Consider the following 19,900-nt stretch of genomic DNA (forward strand, 5'->3'; position numbering starts at 1 on the left):
TCTGTGAATTTCATTTGTACATAGTGTCAAGGTGTTTCGGACATACCAAACAAAATCTCAATTGTGTTTCCAGGCTCAAACTATTATCTTAAACACAAGTCATTGAGAGAAAGCTGCCAGGAAATGAAGTGACATTTTGACTGGTTGCATTCAAACTTTTGCTCTTTAAGCTCTGTGAGCTCTGAAATGATATATATTTTTTTTTTGTTTAGTGTGTTTCGCAAGACAGCTTGATATTTCTATCCAACAACTTTCATATTTCAATTATCTTTGTAAAGAAGCTCTCAAAATAAAAGTCTTTGAAAAAAAAATGGTGGTATTTAAGCTTAATATAGATATTCAGGTGAACTATAGTTTTAGAATTTTTAGCAGCTTGATAATTGACTATGAACAAAGTCTCTAGATAAGTTTTTGTTTATTTTTATTCAAATTGGTGGACACTGCTATACCTTGTGGTAAATCGGATGCTAGTGCAGAATCAAGGCACAAATGTATTGGACATGTTGGTCTCTAATGCCTTCTCCTTTTTCCCTGGAAATATATTTTCTTAATTTTATGCCCATGGAAATAATGGATGAAAATCTTTATTCAACCTTACATACTATGGTGCATAATTCTGTGTAGGATTTATATTTGTTTATTTCACTACATTATCTTGTATAGGTTTTAAACTGAATGGCTGCACTGAGTACATGTGTTCTTGGATTGATATCTGTTGCTCCTGGCTCTCAACTGTTCTATGCAGTGTAAGTCACCTTGCCCATGGAATGACCTGGGTACTTGAGCATTGTAAAAGCATGCAAAAACTGAGAAACTAAGGCTGAGTTGGAGTTTACCCCCAGCTGTCTGATACTGCTTTCTCATTCCATTTGTTGGGTCTGACCCAATATCTCCTTCCCAGGTCCTGCAAATTCTGTATTAAACACTGGTCACCTGTTATACACAGAGCAACCTGGGTTTAACTCCTCTTATATCCTGAGTAGAATTGCCAGGTTAGTAGACCTGGGATGTAAGGTTTGGTGCTTTCGCACCATGACTGTTTAAGGTGCCGTGTGGAAGGGGTACTAGTAACTAAAGCATACATGGCCGGGGATTCCATTTGTAATTGTTCTGCTTGTAGTGTGAACATTTCTATTTGTGAAAAAGGGAATCGAAATGTTGAATAGAAACTAATTGCTGAAAATAGTAGTGCTGTTCCTGCCCTAAAGAAGGTGAGCTTAAACAGGTAAAGACCCTATTTAAGACCTTTTGTTACAGTTGTGGCAGGGCTGACAGATGGTCCATAAAGAAATAGAGTAAACAATAGCTCTTGTGTATCCCAGCGTAACACGTCAAGTGGTCTTTCTCAAAAGTTGTCATCCTTTTACCATTCTCCAACACAAGAAGCTTCCTGCAATGCTTACGGCAACCCGGACCAGGCCTCAGGAGCTTGGATGTGGTATAGGATCCCGACTGCCTAGACTCAGACAGTGGGGGGGGGAGTGCAACAAAGCCCCTTACGGGCTCGCTGCGGGCACAGTGGCTTATTACGCTCCCCCTCTATGGGGGAGGGGGACCTCCACAAGATAAAATAGATGGTGGCTGTTAGGATCCAGAGTGTCAGGGTTTTAACAGTTGAGATTCCGACATCGGTGTAATGACTATCGGAATCCCAACTGTCAGCCATCCGGCAGCAAACCACCTCCACTCCAGAGACATCCACCTATTCAGTGAGAAATTAACACCATGTGGTATTCTATTATAGTGAGTGTTAAGACTTTGATATGTGGAATGCACATTATTTACAAAGTGTCTCAAAACGAGGTCAATATAGGAATGGTACTTTCACTGCTTAATGAATATCTGGTATGAAAGTCTGAATTTTAACAATATTTCTACTATTTATGATATTTAATCTGGGCTGAGATGTGTCCTATGCTTCAGTATTTGCTAATAGTTATTGAAAATAAAAATTCTTAAAGATTAACCTGTACTAAAGATAACAATGGGTTTGTGTTGCGCTGTGCCCCTGTATGTCTTTGAATGATCATTTTGGTGTTAGATCACTGGTGGTGTCTTATTGGTTACATTATAAATCAAAGGATGGTGTAACGAAACCAAATTAATTCACCTACTACAAAGGACAGTGCTGAAGCAAGCGGGAACTGAGCCGTATAATGATTACCACTCTGACAAGGAAAGGCGTAAGTAGGAGTACTGGGTGAAGATTGCTGAAGGGAAGGGGTCCTGTTGCGACGGGTGATACACTACAGCAAGCTGTCATTAGTCCAAGCAGCTCGGCTTCCCACCCAAAGACTCCGGAGTCAGCACAGACAAAGATGTTGCACAGAGTTAATAATAGACTACATTTAAACTGAGGAGTGGGATGCCGCACTCAGACGATTTAAAAAAAATCTTTAAATTGGATACATTAATAGCCCCGTTCATTCCTTAATACCATCATAAAATATATATATATATATATATATATATATATCTACTCATTGGTTTGTCAATGCACTCACAGTAATTCTCCCAACAGTGGGGTGCTGCTGTAGTAGTCCTTTTAAGGTATGTATAGATCTAGAGACAGGGCACTCACCAAAGCTTTTGCAATAAAAAGTGCTTTTATTCCTCAAGTGCTGCATTCTCCCAACGTTTCGGTCCTAGACATGGACCTTAGTCATGGTGCAGTGCATCACAAAGCAACCTCCAAGCAGTGAGTCTAAACTTTTTATTGCAAAAAGCTTTGGTGAGTGCCCTGTCGATGACAGACACGCTTAAATCATATCCTTCGGCGGGTGCCCGCACAGCAATTATCCCACAGACGTGCTGCACTCCAGCCAATTTATAAATAGATTTTATTGAAGACAATGCAGACTCAGCAACGTTTCAATACACTTAAGTATTATTGTCGGCCTCATAGGTCTTGCCGCGGTTTAAATAATGAACACCGCGCCACACAGCCGGCGTGCATGCCTTCATATGACATCACTCAAAAACATTACTAAATAGCAATAAGAAAATATACCAACCATCACACCCTTTAGAGGTATTCACGAGGGCTCAACTAGCAGGAGGTGATGTGGCTACACCAGGTGTGGTGGTGAAAGGCAAAGGTCGGGCAGCGGAACCACCGGTGCAATAGAAGATGTGATTATAAACTTATCTTACTATGAATTAACCGAGGATGAACGGAGGGTCTTATCCAAAGGCCTGTCTTTCTGTAAGTCTTCCAATTTTTCCAAATCAGATTGGAACATCGATCAACATCGGTTACACCGTAGCCTCAAATTCAAAGAACATTTTGCAAAAAGTCCTGCCTTACCACCTCCTGTGCAGCCTGAAGTCCTTCCTCCGCAGCTCACAAGATTATTGCCTAAATCTAACTTTGAACCTCAATCTTTTAACCCTTCTGTGAAAACCTTCATACATCTCTTAAATGAAAAAGTGGCGGATGATACTCCTGTTACGAAACCTCCTAGGAGTAATTTCAACAGAGCGGACAGATTGGCATTGAATGCTCTACATGATAATCGGTCACTAATTTTCATATCAGACGACAAAGGGGGTGCCCTGGTAATTCAGGACGCTGATAGATATCACATCCGGGCGTTGCAACATCTCAATGATGGAGTGACGTACAATGCTTTGTCCAAAGATCCTACTGAAGATTATAAGAAATGACTACCTCAAGTACTACAAAAAGGACTGGACTCTAGTTTTATTTCTAAAAAAAATTATGGACAGTCTTGTTCCTAAACCTCCTACAGTACCAGTTTTCTATTGCATTCCAAAAGTGCGCAAGTCTCTTTCTGATACGGGCAGACCAATAGTGTCTGCCCGTAATTCATTGTTCCAACTTTTATCGGTATATATTGACAGCATCCTTCAACCTAGTATTAGAGCTCATCCCCGCTATTTACTGGATACTTCCTCTCTGTTGCGGAAATTGGCATTGGTATCTTATGGGGGTAGCGATATGTGGCTGTTCACCATCGATGTATGCAGCATATATACCGTAATCCCCCACAGTGAGGGGTTGTTAGCCCTTAGCCAATTCCTGAAAGATAATGAGCATTATACTGGTCCTAACATTGATTTAGTGGTTGAACTGCTTAACCTTATACTAACAAATAATTTTTTTCTCTACAAAGAACGTTTCTTTGTTCAAAACTTTGGATGTGTGATGGGGGCGGCGGTCTTGCCATCCTAGGCGAACATTTTTATTTTCCAGCAGAAGACTTGATTGCTATATTGGAGGCGCATAACCTTAGCACGTCCTATAAAGTTTACATTTACACACAGCGCTAATCAAGTTCATTTTTTGGATGTATGTATCTCTTTAAGAGATGGAGCTATTGAGACTTCATTATTTACAAAAGAAACAGATAGAAACAATTTGCTATTACCATCAAGCTGTCATCCAAATGGGGTTGGTACATGGTCTCCTGTATTCCCAACTCCTCCGAGTGAAAAGAATCAATTCTAATGAGGAAACATCGATTGTCCAAATGAACACTATGGTTGATAAATTCATATCGAGAGGTTATGATAGAGATGCATTGATGGCCACTAAACAACAGCTGAAGTTAGATAGAAATACACTGTTAAACAATGTTTAAAACGGAGTTGGTCAATTTTTTGCACCTTACCTTTTATGTTGAGGACAATAAATTAAAAACTAGTAATTACATCAAGAAGACCGATTTGCAATTCATTTATCGAATCAACTAGTAACCATCACCAGAATTGGCTTAGGAGTATTCCTTACAGCCAATTCCAACGCATTAGGCGGAAATGCACGGAAATTACCACATATGAACAACAGGCCAACATTTTAGAGAGTAAGTTTGTGGCAAAAGGTTACGAGAAATCTACTATAGAGGCTGCTAGAAAAACTGGCCAAAACAAAAATAGAGTCACTATGATATGTGACAAAGAAGATCCGGTACTTATGTATTATCTGGGCTCCCATGTTAAATGCACCCCATTTTGTCATACCCCTACTATTCAACTACACATGGAGTTGATTTTATATAGTGTGGCGAGTGCAGCGAGCCACCGTGCCCGAAGCGTGGCGAGCCCCGCAAGGGGACGCGGTCTCATAAGAAAAACGGGAGCCCAGATATTACATCAGTACCGAAGATCCTGTTGGCAATAAGAAACAAAGCATTCCATTTATTACCCAGTTTAATAACCACCATAAACAAGTTGAAGCAATTATTAAAAAAACATTGGGGGATATTAGCCAAGGACCCTCTACTAAAGGAACAAATAGAGAGAAACCCCAGATTTGTGTTTCGTAAAGCTAATAACATCAAGGACGCCTTGGTACGGAGTGCTATTAATACCCCCTAACCCCATGGGAAATATCAAATCAAGAGGGTTTTATAGATGTGGGTCATGTTGTTTATGTAAATTGTGTAAAAGTGATGTACCTAAGATAACACATTACAAATCAAACCAGACTGGGAAGAGTTACGAAATAATGAATTTTATTACATGTAATTCGAAGTACTGTATCTTTTGGAATGTACATGCGGGAGTCAGTATGTGGGAAGAACAACCCGCATGCTTAAAAGCAGACTTGCTGAACATGTGAGAAATATTAGAATAGGTATGGAGACACATAGGGGGAAATTTACTAAAGGAAAATTGTAAAAAAATAGGTGTATTTGTATCCAGAAATACACTTATTTTTGACATTTACTATCAGAAAAATACGGCAATTCGTAGTCGTATTGATGTGCTATCAATATGAATACGAATTGCCGTATTTTCGGGATAGTAAATGTCAAAAATAAGAGTATTTCTGGATACAAATACACCTATTTTTACAAATTTATTTTAGTAAATTTCCCCCATAACGTCTCAATGCACTTCAAAACTACAGATAATAAAGAGATTGGACACTTGGTGTCATTTTGTGGTATCCAAGTAGTCCCCACTCAGTGGAGAAATGGAGATAGAGACACAGCTCTGGCTAAATCAGAGATGAAGATGATATACGCATTGAGGACCTTGGTTCCACGAGGACTCAATGCGGATTTCGAATTGAAATGGTTTCTTTGAAGGTTTTGATAGTGTTTACCCCTTACAATATATAAAGGAATGTATCCTTTCTCTTCTTTCTTATTTAGTGTTTTAAAATGCATGCATGTCTACATATCATTATTCAAAAGTATTGTCTATGTACCTTAATGTGTTCAACCCCTGGATAATTATACTGATATAAGTTTTTTTCTATCTTTTATATGATGCGCTGTCTCCTATAAACGCTATTAACAATGAGTGACAGGGTCACTACATTGACAGCGGCTTGCGTTCCACTCCATGCAATCCATGCGGGTCACAGACCGGAAGTAAAGAGGTTTTGAAGGATTTCCGGCTGCGCTCCACAATAACTAATATGTGTGCTTCAAAAGAAAGGACATTATGGATTCTAACTTCTGGCAACCTGTTTGGTTACCATATGATATCCCTCGCAATACAGGAGGATGCACGGAAGGGATGCGGGTCACAGCCGCCGCTCCACTTCCTGGTCTGCGGGTCAGTGACGCGGACGGTGCATCATTTCCGGCAGCAGATACGATAGGGTGCTAGGAGGTGCGCGGGACAAGTGGGAGGCTTGAAAATCCGGCTACGGAGTTGGCTATTGATCTCTATGTAGTGATCTACCTTTTTATGTATCTTTTGGATTTTTATGTACTTTTAAGGAATATGTAATTTTGGAATTATATATATGTTTTATATGGAAATTTGATTGTGTGTGTAAAGTAGAGGCGGTCTTAACTATGATTAGATGCCGGGTTTTGTGCCCAACCAGTGAGTAGGAGGCATTAATCCCTCCCTCAAACACTCACCTTAGGGCTGGGGTAGCCAACCCTAGTCCTCGAGAGCTACCAACAGTGCATGTTTTGCAGGTCTCCTCACAGAATCACAAGTGAGCTAATTAGCTCCATCTGTGTATCTTTTAAAATGTGTCAGTGATTGAGTGCAGCTGTGCAGCAGCTAGGTTGTCTGGAAAATGTGAACTGTTGGTAGCTCTCGAGGCCTAGGGTTGGCTACCACTGCCTTAGGGTATAAAAAAAACCAACTATCATAGTGCAATTACACCCTGAGGAAGGACCCTGTTGTCAGAAACGCGTTGGTGTAATCAGGAGACCAGAGCCAGGGAGGACCAACATTTGCTTTTCCATCTGAGTGGACATTTCATCCCATACTCATCCTGGGTGAGGAGGATATTAATGTTTTATGTTGGTTCCTTCTGATAAAGGATCCTGTTTTTTACTATTTTATCCTGTTTATTGGATTTTTTTATACTTGTGAAAATAAACTTCTGGAAGAGAAATCCATCATTGTCACTGGTATTCTGATCTGGGGGAATCTTGGCTCCAAAGAAATCGCTACGTGAACATAGGGACCAGAACCCAGGTCAGTACATTAACCTTTTGGCTTCTGGAGCGGTAGATAACCTTTCAATAAAAGATGAAAGAAAATGCTATGTGTACATAGGGACCATCACTAAGGTCAGTGTGGTCCATTAGGTTGCTACATAAATCCTTAGAGAGAAAGATTCTGTGGGCGGTTCGAGAGGAGGTTACACACAAATGGACTTCCATTGAATAGAATGAGATCAGCGCTTGGTTCCTGTCCTTTTTTCTATATATTTGAACTCCTGTGACAGAAACTGAGCAGCAGATCTAGAGGCGCGGTGGAGTTGGGAATCTTTGTTTTTTTTTTAAAGCGATTCCTCCAAAAGTGCCTGGACATGGGGCTGAGACTGGCCTCCCTAAAAGTTCAGGTCTCGGCTTTATCTGTCTTGTTCCAGAGGAAAATAGCCTTTCTTCCGGATGTACGCACGTTCCTACAAGGAGTCATACATGTCCAACCTCTGTATGTCCCTCCTACAACACCCTGGGATCCATCCCTTGTGTTACAGGCTTTATCCAGGCCCCCATTTGAACAGCTTAATGCGGCCAATTTCAAATGGTTGACAGTTAAAACTATATTCCTTCTGGCCATCTCTTCAGCCCAAAGAGTTTCCGATCGGTCAGCCCTATCTTGCAAATCGCCCTTTCTTATTTTCCATTCCGATAGGGCGGTGTTAAGGGCAAAACCTTCTTATTTGCCGAAGGTCGTCTCCAAATTTCATGTTAATCAGGAGATTGTGGTTCCTGCGTTCATAGCAGACGGCCTATCAGCAGACGAACGCTTATTGGACGTGGTCAGGGCTCTGACCATATATGTTGACCGTTCCAAATCGGTCATAAATCTGATTCTCTTTTTGTGTTTTGTACGGATTTCACAAAAAGGGGTGGCCAGCGAGCAAACAGACTATCGCTCGCTGGATTCGCATGGCTATCCAAAAGGCTTACCAACAGGCTAATCTACTGGATCCTATCTCCATTAAAGCACACTCTACTAGAGCGGTTGGCCCATCTTGGGCAGCACGCCAAGGTGCATCTGCTGAACAGCTGTGCAAGGCTGCAACGTGGTCATCCATACTTTCATAAAATTCTATGCATTTGACACGTTCGCCTCCTAGGATGCCTCGTTTGGTCGTCAGGTACTTCTGACCCCTCAGGCAAATTCCCTCCCTTGAATGCGGCTTGTGACATCCCCGATGTCCCCTGTGGGACCCATGGACCCTGACAAGGAATGGAAAGTTATGGTAGAACCTACCTTGGTTAAGTTTCTTTCCTTGAAGTCCATGAGAATCACAGGGCGTTCTCCCTTCAATTTTTTCCTGAGGTATCCCTATGTGTGATATATTACACTGTAACCTGTAGCGACCATTGTCTTGTCCATGTGCTGTACTGTGTATGTATGGGTACTTGGACTCTGTCCCCTTCCTTTCTCCGCTTCCTGCTTATGGATTGGTACCAAAACTGAGCTAGATGAGCCTGGAGGCGGGGTTGCTGGGGAGAGGGTCCTGGGCATCCTAGGAAATCTTTATCAAGCTTCACTGATTGGTGCATCGGACCCCTTGGATCCGCCTACAACCCCGATGTCCCCTGTGGTTCCCATGGAATTCAAGGAGAGAAAATTAACCAAGGTAGGTTCTACCATAACTTTCTGTTTTCGGGGTTTTTACCGTAATTTTATATGCAGCAAAGCTAAGCTGCAGGGGGTTACGCCATCTAGAACTGCAGGGGGTTACGCCATCTAGAGCCTATGGGCTTCCCTTCGTGTCCCCTGCCATTCTGCGCCGCCCCCTCACCTGTGTCTGGGCAGCTTCCTGCTGTACTTCCCGGACCAGTGACCTGACCTCCTCCTCCCTGCACAGTTTCTAGGTGCATGGAGGAGGAAGCGGAGCCCTCACAGCCGTGTAAGGGTTCAGGGGGGGATGGGGGACCTGCTGACCATTGCCTTTGCGTAAATCTCATATGTTACTGCATATGTGATTATTAACAATGCGAATACTGGTGATGTGCGACGGGGGTTATTGGAGAAACCCGTCCATAATTACAATCAGCTGGGAATTTTTTTAACAAATTTAATAAAAATCTTTTATAAAATAACAATGATAAAAAGTTTGTTACACCACATTTCATTCCATGAACTCAAGTGATACAGTTCATAACTGTAGTCCTCAAAAAACAAGATTAATTTAGTCTACAAGATTTCATCAGGGGTGAGAGACTCAATTGCTGTATCACACTTGAGTGTGATCAAACTCATACTCTCACTTATTAGTGTTCATTTAGCTGATCAATCTTAGTGCACTTTATATTCTTTTATTACTATGTTTCTTCTATGATCCCCATGGCAGCCATAACACTGGGATGTTCCCGTTCCCCATAGATCTAGACAGGATATTTTTCTCTAGGACCACCCTCTGTGTCTTTTTTCCTGTCTCCATTAGAGAAGGACAGCGTAGGTTGTTATTTTATTTTAATCAGGGTTACCTCTGTCAGCATGGAGCTGAATGGGGTGGCTCCCCGGGGAGAGGAATATGCTGAGGGCAGTATCTTGAACTGATCTTATGCATAGTTTTCCTGCCTATGCTGCTTCTTATGTCACATGCTGACAATACAGTCCGGAGGTGCACTGAACGGAGGCACATTATGGTGTCCCGCATGGCAGTGGGCAAAAAAGGAAGCAGGAGGTGTTGGTAATAGGTGTCCGGATCATGGAGTAGGCAGACCGGGCTGTAAGCTGCGTCTGCACGCTCTGGAGAACAGGCAGAAGGGGCGGAAGTTCGCGGCTTGCGTCACTTCCACCCAGAGGCTGTATAATGCTTCCCCGCGGAAACAAGGGGAAGCATTTTTTGTACCGTTTGGCCATCCTGTATAGGAGATACCAGCATGGAAAGGGTTATGGCACCATATTTAAAACACTGAGCAGAGGAACAGCCTTTATGCAGCTGTAAGAGCATGGTGTTGCTAATGAATTGCCATTATGGATATGCCTTCTCCCCATAAGACGGATGATGCCTCTGTGAGGTAAGCCCTTTGGTTTTAGGCATTAGTTATTTTATTTATTAAGATACTTAGTGTATTTTGTTTGTTTTAGTGTGCCTGCTACCTCAGTTCATAAAAAGAGGTTTATACAAACTACATGCATGTCTTGTGATAAATAATTTGCATCAGCTCAGAAAAAATCATTATGTGAGGAATATAAAGCAGGACATAATAAATTGGATAAAAAAGCAGAGCAATCTGATAATCTTAAAGAATTTATGACTTGGATGAAAGAGTCTTTTATATCAAAAGGAGAGTTTTTACAGTCACAGACTCCTAAAAGATCCAGATCCCAGGCAGAGTTTAGTCATGAGGAAGTGGAGTGTTTGGAGAAGGACTCCATGGATGAGTCGGGTGAATTAGAAGACGTGAGAACCTTTAATTTAGAGTTGGTAGAAAGTATGCTGAAAAATATCTATAAAGCAATGAATTATACAGGAACCCCTTGTTTGACGACAGAGCAAAGAAGGGGAGAACATTTCCGGTCCCTGCTCTTGCAGGGTTGGAATGTATGACAAAGAACAGGAAGATATGAGGACTTCTACCTCTACTAACTGTAGGACCAGGAAAATTTCACCTCCAAAAAAGACTGCACTTCTTTTGGGAGATTCCATCAATAGAGGAGTTAATCTGGGAAATGCTACTAAAGTAGAGAAACAAATAAGGTGCTTACCTGGAGCCACAGCTTCAAGAGATAAAGAACGCATGCTAAGAATTGTAAAGGCAGCAAGAAAAGATGGGGAGGTGTATGTCATCGTCCACCTAGGCACAAATAACCTGGTTAATGCTGAAGTCATGGCCATAAAAAGATGAATTTAGGAAGTTAGGAACCGCTCTAAAACAGGTGGCAACCACTGTAACTTTTTCAGAAGTATTGCCAGTACACCAAGGGGAAGATAGAACTCTGAGAATCAGAAACTTCAATGTTTGGCTAAGAAATTGGTGCAATGAGGAGAGATTTGGATATTTAGGTCAAAGTCAAGCTACCTGGCAAGACAGAGCCTTATATAAAAGTGATGGCCTGCACCCATCTTCAAGGGGAACGAGAATATTAAGTGAGACAATGGGAAGCTACATAAGCAACTATTTAAACTAGCAGAGGGGGGCAGGGAACCAAATAAGAATGATGAAATCTGCTCCCCCAACCTAGAGGTATTGTCTCTACAGGAAAATGGAACAGGAAGCCTATCCAGTGCAACAAAAGATAATGCCAATCAAAACCGAATAGATATAGGCAGAAAGATGAACATAGCTAGCAGCAGGAGAAGCACAGACACAACTTTAAGAGCTATGTGTGCAAATGCTAGGAGCTTAGGAAATAAAATCCCAGAACTAATTGCAATCATGACAAGGGATGAACTGGATATTGTGGATATTACAGAGACATGGTGCAATGAAAATCATGACTGGGACATAGCTATACCAGGATATACTTTATTTAGGAAGGACAGAATGGGTAAAATTGGAGGAGGGGTTGCAATATATGTGAAAAAATATATAAAGACTACCTTAATACAAAGTATTGAAGAAAAAACTGAGGCCCTTTGGGTGACCATAGAAACAGGGGAGAAGGTGATTCTTCGTATAGGGGTGATCTACAGATCACCTGGTCAGGAAGAAGAACTAGACAACAGACTATTGCAGGACATCAATAAAATGGCATTAAAAGGAGATGTGATAATCATGGGAGACTTTAATCTACCTGATGTAAACTGGGAGCTGCCTGTTGCAAGTTCCACTAGAAGTAGGGACATGCTGAATTCCTTGCAATGAGCATCCCTCCAGCAATTGGTGAGGGAGCCCACTCGTAAGGACGCAATATTAGACTTAATACTTACATATGGTGACAGAATATCTGACATAAATGTGGGTGAAAATCTGGGATCCAGTGACCATCAAGCAGTATGGTTCAAAATAAAGACAGAGACTGACTCATCGCACACAAAAACAAAGGTGTTAGATTTTAGGAAGGCTGATTTTGTAGAGATGGGAAACTCTGTAAGGGATTCTTTGGCAGAGTGGAGGAACTTGGAAGGAGTGCAGGATAAGTGGAAAAAATTAAAAAGTGCAATTCTAAAAGCAACAGAACTTTGTGCCAAAAGAGTTAGGAAAAACACAAGAAAAAGGAAGCCATTGTGGATTGCAAAAGAAGTAGCAAGTATTGTGAAAGCAAAAAAGTTGGCCTGAAGAGAAAATGGCCCAATCAGTGGGTAAAGGGTGTTGAGTTTTAGGAATCATATATCTCTCTTATCCCAATAATAATTATTGAGAGTGAAATATTATATAAAATATATTTATTATATCTTGTATTGATATAACATATATATTTGACATCTGCAATTATATTCTAATATACTTTACAATACAATATGCAGAGTACTAATTAATCTAATTCCCAAAATATAAGAGTTCTAGACTTGTAATTTTAGCTCAGAAAGTCTGATATTTATTTACAGGCAAAACAAACCATTAAAGAAAACATTAACACAGTAATTGATGTATACGCTATTATATATATATTTATATACGCCTCCTTGCTTATATTACATAAAATGACATTAAAACAATTGACAGACTTAGACTGCTACGATACTGACATAAATTATATACTTACAAGTTACATGGTCATAGTGACCAGTGAATATCAATAGCTACCTGTAACCAACACTCCAGCCCATTCCTTCTCAGCCGTCCCTCTGATCTGAACTCACTGACTGTCCATGTGCGTCTGTATGTGTGTCAGTGTGTGTCTACTCTATCTGTCTCTTTCCTTATATCACCAATTCAGTGATTGAAATTGCCTGTTCCCATGGGATAATGTTGGTTCCCAAGACTCAAGGTGTCATAAAATCTAGTCTTCCTTTGAAGTACCCCAGTTTAAACAGTTGTATCCTGTCCCGCAGTATAACAAGACAATAGCAAGAAATATACAGTCTGTGCTAAATAGTATTTCCTTAAATATCCTTTTGTCTTATTGTTCTGTTATTTGCATCCTGGGGTTTGAAGTACATTACTTTGTTTCAGTGTTGCAAGTAAGGGGGTACGGCGTGGTACGGAGTACCTGTAAGAAATATGTTGCAGGTACGCAGTACCACTTACCCCCTGACCCACTGTCAAATCTATTTTTATTTTAAGTCTAAATATAATGCATCCACAGCACGCCCACCCAGCGTTATGATTGGTGCTGTATGCAGCTACTGCTGATTTAGCCTGTCACACTGACATGGAATCAGCGGTGCCAACAGTATGAAGAGCAGGCTCCACAATTGTAAGCACAAGCTGCCCGGCTCTCCCCAAAGCAAGAGCAAACCCACCCCAGTCATTGCCTGTTTCTCATTCCCTGTCTCCTGATGCCACGCCACTATTGTCATTTAGTCACTCCTCTAGCTTTGTGTGACCACGCCCCCTCATGACACATGGCCACGCCCATTTTGGGGGGAGGCTATCAGTACCACCAAGAAAAAAATTCTACTTGCACCACTGCTTTGTTTATACTTGGTTAATAAGTATTATGTAACTGGGGGAATCCACATATCTCTGTCTGCTAATTAGCATGCCTTAGACATTTTGTCTCCTAAATGAATTCAGTTGCATTTGATATGTTACAAAGTGGTCATTCATATTATTTAGTAAAACAAAAAGCTATACTAGTACAATGTCTAAACATTAAACTCTGATATCCTAATTATTAAGCTATTCCTATTTTTATATACACATACATATAATATACTATGGTTAAAATCACATTACATTAATGATGGTATAAAACAATATCTATATGCCTATATGGTAACAGTCCCCCGCTTGTGACCATAAGAAATTATTTTGATTGGTCACACAATAAATTACCATAATTGTTTCATATATATTTCTAAACATTCTTTTTCAAACTATCCTAAACATAAATTAACCATTGGAATGAAATATCCTTACTTAATTAACCTAGTTTACCCTATAATAACTAAATTTGACCAGGGACAGAGGTTATTTCTATTCAGTATTCATGAGGAAAATATTTTTCATTGCTACAGACAGTTATATGCCACGCCACAGCTTGCCTTGTAGCTGTTGTTTGGTCGATGTGTGAGGACACTTTCCTTGTACTGTTGCTCACAGTGATTTCCTGGCTGAGGGCTGTCACCTGTGTGGGTTGCAGTTCTTGGAGACACTTTACGTTTGCAGTATGGTGGACGTAGAAGTAGAATTCTTCATAGACACTGTTGACTTGCTTGCAATGTTGATTTACGTGTATAAAGGGAATGTGTGGCCCTTGGAGTGCTGTGGTCTTGATAAATTTCTTCACCACAGTTTTGAACAGTCCTTAGCAAGCTCGCTTTGTGCGTCCTTTACGATTATCGCTGTGATCGTGACAAGTGTCCTTGTGCGTCCTTTAAGATTATCGCGCTGCAATCATGATAAGTGTCCATGTCTCTCTTTAACCCCAACCTCATTGTGTTGAACAAAACAGTTTGTGACATTGAATACAGCAGTTGAAACTTTAACCAAGTATTTTTGCTTTACTTGTTGATAAGAACCTTTATCTTCAGGCATTGGCAGGTAAATGTCTGGGGTAGATTCTAAAGGATCCACTCCATTCATACTAAATTTCCTCACTGAATAATAATTTACCATTCAGTCTCTGATCTCTTACCTATCCTGTCCTATATACTATCTTATCTTAAACTAAAATAACCATACACCAGCTAAATCCAATAACTAACAATAATATTTTGATTTGACCTATCTATGAAAACATCCTATCAATACAACAAATGATTATGATTTTGCTTCAAACAAATATTAAATATCTGTTAAGAATGGGTTTGGCTATATCTGATTCCTTCCAGTGTTGTGTGATATGCAGCCATGTGCATATACAATAACTACAATATTCTATCTATGCTATTATTCATTCTCTTAGACTTGGTTAAGTCTGTATTAAGAGAATGATCCATCCCAACGACTAACAAAACATTTTTCTTTTCCAATTTGATGTAAGGCATACCATTCTTTGTCTGATATTTAAATTAGTTTGAAGCTTTTTAAGAAGGAAGCGTATATATATAATCAGCATATACTTATAAGAAGAATATGAAGAAAAAATAAAATATTTACAAGGTATATACAATGACATAAGAATGAAGATCATATGTGTGAATTGATCGGCAATTAAAAAAAAATGTATGTACAAAAGGATTCTGCATACTTGCAGTGGAATGCACATGGTAAGAGGTGTGTGCATGTGTCCGGAAAACAAACAGTAGTTGCTGTAGTTAAGCCTTTTCCTTCTCTGAAGGACTGAAGAAAGAAAAATAAAATAATAACAAAAAGGTCTTTTGATTTTGTCCATGTGACAGTTTTTGGATTCTCCTTAGGCCACAGATACTGGCTGTGCAGGAGACTGGCTGTTTGCATAATTGCAGCAATAAAGGGGTTAATAGAAGTTGTTCCTTTGTGTGAATTGGAGCTTTGTTTGGGGTTTTGTATCAATTAGTATTGAAGCTGCTGTGTAGAACTTGTAACCTAAAATTGAAACAGAAAGAAATACAATTACTATCATTGTTATTTACATACTGGTGTGACATTGCTGCTATATCTTTTGTGCTATCTACTGGTCCAACATTGCTGGCCATGTTTTCTGGTTTGTACCAATTCTCTCCTCTATGTAATAGGAGGTGTTACTGACAACATAAACTTTGCTGCTGATGTGATGAGGTTACATTTAATCTGGATCTTGTATCCATTTAAACATGTGGCAGTTTCTTACACCACCCAAGGACTAGATTTAATCTAAAAAGTAAAAGAACGATACTCCCTGTTGTCATTGCCAGGATGCATCTTTTCTCGATTTGCTTTTGGTGGTCCTGCGAGTTTCTTCAGTCTGGAAACTTGGAGCTTCTGAAAAATATACTTATGGGGCGAAAAACTTGTTAGGCTGTGCCAAATATGCTTGGTATGACTCGGAGCTTCATGTTTGACCAAACCTAAAATAAAATGGTTAGGACTCCAGGACATATAAACATTTTCATCCTGGTGATGCTTTTTAGCATTCCTGTACTTCTGTGTGGTGTTCACAGATTGCCACTCTGCATGTGGTCTCTCTGAGAGATTGTGGACATCACTAGATGTCGCTGGGTGCAGTGTGGGGGAGGCAAAGGTATTGTTACTTTGGGAATTAACATGCACTCCTAAATTCATGCTATTGCTCAGCTCAAACATATTTGTGGCTGAATACATTTGCTCTTTTAACTCTGTGACAACTTTACCTACAACTGGTGTGTGTGTACACAAGGCTATTGTCTGTTCCCCTGAGGGCAACACAAGTTTCTTTGTCACAATGGGGGCTGTGAGAGTGGATTCTGCAGAATCATTCTCCTTCTCAATGTACTGATCTCCCCCCTTAATCAATACAATATTACTTTCTTCCTCTATTACAGAGCCCTGATTAGCATCTGTGACCATTTCAGACTTTGTAGTTTCTTTGTGAATGAGCCCCTCTGTGGTCTCATCCCTGCTCCTAACACCTTTGCTGGGTGCTTCTGTGATCCCTTCATGAGAGATCTGGGCAGTTTGTTCACAATCTGCCAGAAAATTTACTTTTGTCTCAGAATTCTTCTGAGTACACTTCTTAACCTTTAGGGATTTTAAGAAGGAATGCACCTTTGCATTCATTTTCAGGCATGCCCTCTTGAGGCATGAACCTGATTTCTCTCTAGATCCTAAAGTAACAGTTTTGGGCATTTTCCTGAATGCCACTGCAACTTTATGTGAATTCAGCATTGCACACGTTTTGCAATGCTATATTTATATTTTGTACACAAGATATCCTCCCAATGAGAGTGTCCGGATTCTCAAAGTTAACTCTAATATCTGGTACTAATTATCATTTATTTGGAAATGCTCATTTCCATTCTATTTTATTCTAGGCCTTACAATTATCATGTGCCTATTTAGTAACATACCCCACTGTGATCTTGCAATGTGTCAGCAGGCTAACCAGCCCTTGTGCTGAGCCTAGTAAATATCGTATTAGTTAAAAATATTGCTGAATGATGCCATATATCAATATCTAAGCGTGCACTCCCAGATAATTGTAACAATGGAATATCAGTTCTGTTTCACCCAAACGTTATTCTAGGTCTACAAACAATGCAAGATAAAAATACACAATAGTATTACGTTTTCCTAGATACATCCTCACTGTGATTCTGTAGGTTAGGTAGCCAGCTTCACGCATCTGCTACTCCTTATAAATATTATAATCATACAATCAGATACCAAAATGTACAAGTCCCGTCCGTGGTCGCCATTGTTGAGTTTTAGGAATCATATATCTCTCTTATCCCAGTAATAATTATTGAGAGTGAAATATTCTATAAAATATATTTATTATATCTTGTATTGATATAACATATATATTTGACATCTGCAATTATATTTTAATATACTTTACAATACAATATGCAGAGTACTAATCAATCTAATTCCCAAAATATAAGAGTTCTAGACTTGTAATTTTAGCTCAGAAAGTCTGATATTTATTTACAGGCAAAACAAACCATTACAGAATACATTAACACAGTAATTTATGTATATGCTATTATATATATATTTATATACGCCTCCTTGCTTATATTACATAAAATGACATTAAAACAATTGACAGACTTAGACTGCTACGATACTGACATAAATTATATACTTACAAGTTACATGGTCATAGTGACCAGTGAATATCAATAGCTACCTGTAACCAACACTCCAGCCCATTCCTTCACAGCCGTCCCTCTGATCTGAACTCACTGACTGTCCATGTGCGTCTGTATGTGTGTCAGTGTGTGTGTGCTCTATCTGTCTCTTTCCTTATATCACCAATTCAGTGATTGAAATTGCCTGTTCCCATGGAATAATGTTGGTTCCCAAGACTCAAGGTGTCATAAAATCTGGTCTTCCTTAAGGTTAATCAAGGATCTGTTTGCTCAGGCTGTGAACAAAAGGGTTGTTTCCCTGACCTGTCCTGTCATAAAACTTATATCCTGGGCACAGGGGGTTTTATGACTCCCAAACACATCCTGAAGCCAATTCTATGCACATCTGCCTTGACCCTCTCTATCAGGCATACAAAGTACTATATGAACTTAATTTATAAATATTGATTTATCTGGGGAGGGTAACAACACTCTATCTGCTTAACAGTATGCCTTAGACATTTTGTCTCCTAAATGAATTCAGTTGCATTTGATATGTTACAAAGTGGTCATTCATATTATTTAGTAAAACAAGCTAAATTACAATGTCTAAACGTTAAACTCTGGTATCCTAATTATTAAGCTATTCCTATTTTTATATACACATACATAATATATACTATGGTTAAAATCACATTACATTAATGATGGTATAAAACAATATCTATATGCCTATATGGTAACAAGGGGGGGGGGGAACTTTGTTTAGGTATAGAAGTGAAAGGAGAAAAACAAAAAGTGGAATAATTAGACTAAAGACAGAGCGTGGAAGTTTTCTTGAGGGGGACAATGTAATAGCAGATAATATTAATAATTCTTTCTGCTCAGTATTCACTGTTGAAAGAGAGAGGAAGGGGCCACAGTTAAGTTGCAAGTATAATCAGAAAACTGAGAGACAAGTACATTTACAGAGGAGAAAGTCCTCACAGAACTCTCAAAACTGAAAGTGGATAAATCAATGGGGCCAGATGGGATACATCCAAGGATACTAAAAGAGCTTAAAGGGGAGCTGGTAAAACCAATAACAGAATTATTCAACCAGTCACTAGCTACTGGAGTAATCCCAGAGGACTGGAATATAGTGAATGTAGTCCCAATGCACAAAAGTGGAATCAAGGAAGAGGTAAGCAACTATCGACCAGTGAGCCTTACATCAGTATTAGGGAAATTGATGGAAACACTCTTCAAACAAAGAGTTGTAGAATATCTCAAAACCAGCAATTTACAGGATCCAAAACAGCATGGGTTTACTGGGGGAAGATCATGTCAAACCTAATTGATTTTTTTGACTGGGTGACTAAAGTAATAGATTAAGGTGGGGCTGTAGATGCAGCTTATCTAGACTTTAGTAAAGCTTTTGACACTGTCCCACATCGCAGACTGTTAAATAAACTTGAAAGCTTGGGATTGGATTCTAAGATAGTTGAATGGATAAGAGCGTGGTTGCAGGACAGAAAACAGAGAGTTGTAGTAAACGGAGTACAGTCAAAGGAGGGAAAGGTTACAAGTGGAGTACCCCAGGGATCTGTACTTGGACCGGTGCTTTTTAATATCTTTATTGGTGATATTGCAAATGGAATTGAGGGTAAAATGTGCCTTTTTGCAGATGACACAAACGTATGCAACAGGGTAGACACACCAGGAGGGGTAAAACAAATGATTGATGATCTAGGTAGATTAGAGGAATGGTCAAGAGTATGGCAA

Source organism: Crinia signifera, chromosome 6 (genome assembly GCF_055691185.1).
Source record: "Crinia signifera chromosome 6, ASM5569118v1, whole genome shotgun sequence".
Classification (NCBI taxonomy): domain Eukaryota; kingdom Metazoa; phylum Chordata; class Amphibia; order Anura; family Myobatrachidae; genus Crinia; species Crinia signifera.